Source organism: Rutidosis leptorrhynchoides, chromosome 4 (assembly GCF_046630445.1).
Source record: "Rutidosis leptorrhynchoides isolate AG116_Rl617_1_P2 chromosome 4, CSIRO_AGI_Rlap_v1, whole genome shotgun sequence".
NCBI lineage: Eukaryota > Viridiplantae > Streptophyta > Magnoliopsida > Asterales > Asteraceae > Rutidosis > Rutidosis leptorrhynchoides.
In genome coordinates, this window is record NC_092336.1 from 156383912 (window position 1) to 156386693 (window position 2782).

Here is a 2782-nt window from a genome sequence, read left to right on the forward strand (position 1 = left end):
CAAATTTGCTAGGGTTTTTTGGGATTGGAATTGGAATTTATATTCATATTTTGTACAGATGATTGTATAAATAGACAAGTCGTCGGAATCTAATCGGAGCTCCGGAAAGACATACGTTGATCAACGGATGTATTTATTATATCTCTAAATAGTTTTCTTGTGTTTGATCGTAGCTTTTTTTTTGTTACAGGCGTGAATATTAGATGTAGGGTTTATGCTCGATGTAACAGTGGTATTAGGAAAAACACATGCCAAAAGACGGTTTACATGCCTTATCATAAAACACAATATTCACTGGACGAAAATGCCCCCAGAGGCTAAGCACTTAATATAATATTAACTTTAGAAAACTAACGGACAGCCTGAAGGTCATTGGTGCTCAAAATCAATAGATGAGAGTCAACGATGCAAAAAATAGATAAATGTTATCCATGATATATAATACAAAGATGAAGGTTCAATAGCGCAATTTTGTCTATTAGTTGTGTTATATTTGTATAGCCCATTAGGCTTGTATATCAGTCCATTATGTAAAGCCCAAAATGTATGTGTATATATAGTCAAGGTTGCAAAATTCGTTATTTGGGGATTAATTGGTCGGGACTTTGAAAGGATTAATCGGCAATTCGGGGATTAATCGGAGATTAATCGGATTGTTGTATACATTTAAATATTAAATTTTAAAAATTATATGTGTAACTATAGAAAAAACCATAAATACAAATATAATTGTTAACATAATTGTTCAAAATTGTTCATTTTGCTTCAAAACTATAAAATTTTAGTTTAAATTCATGTTAAAATGTTAACCATTTTTTACTTTAACTGACTTTGATTATCAAATTCGATTTTGATCCATCAATTGACGTTGACCGTTTAATTAAACGGATTTTTGGAAATCGAAACGGATTGATTCTAAAAATGATTAATCGGGGATTAATTGGCGAGTAATCGGGTTTTTTACAACACTGTATATAGTTATCAAATGAGATCAACTAAATCAGTTAAAATTAATCCAGATAAACCACCCATTTTCTAGAACTCGTATTTAAAGTTTGATTAGTTTTCAATAATTCCGTTGATCTCATTTGATAACTATATATACACATACATCTGGGACTTTACATAATGGAACTATGTACAAACCTAATTAACTATACAAATATAATGTGCAACTAATAACCAGTTGTTAGTACGGGGACAGGGAGGGGACGGATGGGTGCCCAGCCTTCCCCAATAGGTTCAATTTCAATGACATATTAGTGGCCCATATATAATTATTTTAACTAAGCATCCATCAATTATTCATTTAACGCGATTGTGTGGGTTACCTATCTTTCAAACCTGAATACGAAGTAATATTAACTGAAGGCTTGTGGTAAGTTACCGATGGTCGAGGATTCTTTTGGTAAGGGCGCACATGGTTTATCCGTCAATTCGAATTTGGTGTTCGTTCATTCACCGAAGCATGATACGTCTAAAGGAAAGCTTCCTATGACCGATGAGGCGTTCATGGCATTTGACGATATGATGTACATGATGTTAGCCGAACCGATTCAAGCTATTTCAATTAACTTAAGTGATCCACCTAAGGAAAAGGCTAGACCTAGAAAGCAAAGTCAAAAGGAAAAAAGATAAACCGGTTCAAGGCGTTGGGTTAGAAAATTTGTAAGACCCAAATTATTATTGTACAGAGTGTAAATAAGGTACATAAAGTGTGGGATGCATTGTGTATTTAAACAGAAGTTAGAACCTGCTCAGACACCTTGTGCGCGTTGCGCAGGAGTAGGTGTGCGCTCCGCGCACTGCTCCTGTGCACAGATTTCTGCTTTTTAAATTAAAGTTTAATGAGGGGCATTCTTATCTTTTCACTTGAGAACGAGTTTAGGGCTTTAGTGGCCAGTTGTGGGGTGGTTGAAACACATTCAACCTTATCACCAACCACATCATCTCTCCCTTTTAAGGTTCTAGAATGAGAAACCCATTTGAGAGAGAGAAAGCTTAAATCAAGGAAGAAGAAGTTGATTTCGGGCCAAAGTGCGTGTATTAAAGTTGTTCATCTATCCACTAGCTACGTTTTGATTGTAGTGGTATTTCTTAACTTTGATTTCCTTATTTTAATTTGCCTAAGGGTTAGGGTTTGGGTTAGTGATGAACATAAAACCCATTATTGGCAATTTTGAGAGTTCTTGGGTAAGATTGAGTCATGAGGACTCAATAATAACTAACCTAGGGTTTCAAAGTATTAATTGGTGATTATGAGTCTTAATTGGTTAGTTAATTACTAGCACACCTAGATATTAAGTAAATGGGTGTTATTTTGGTTAGTGGATGACCCGAAATGGGTGTGTTGACCTTAAAATGGTCAAATGGGTAATGAGTGGCCTAGTTGGGAAAGATGGGTATGAAATACCCTAATTGTGTATTAGTTGGTGTTGTTGGACCTTAATAACTAGCTTTTAGTGATTTATGATGGTCTTGACCTCAAATGGACGGTTTTGGCATAAATGGGTCATCTAATGCATTTAAGTCGTTGAATGCACAAGAGTGTATTGTTGGTGTTTAGTCCAACTAGTTTGTGTGTTGATTGTTTCATGACCCATCCTAATCCATCTGGACGAATACATTACATTTGGTTACATCGCGAGGTACATGACCTCTATATGATATATTTTACAAACATTGCATTCGATTTTAAAAGACAATCTTTCTTTACAACGAAAGTTGACGGCATGCATTCCATTTCATAATATATCCAACTATAACTGACTTAATAATAATC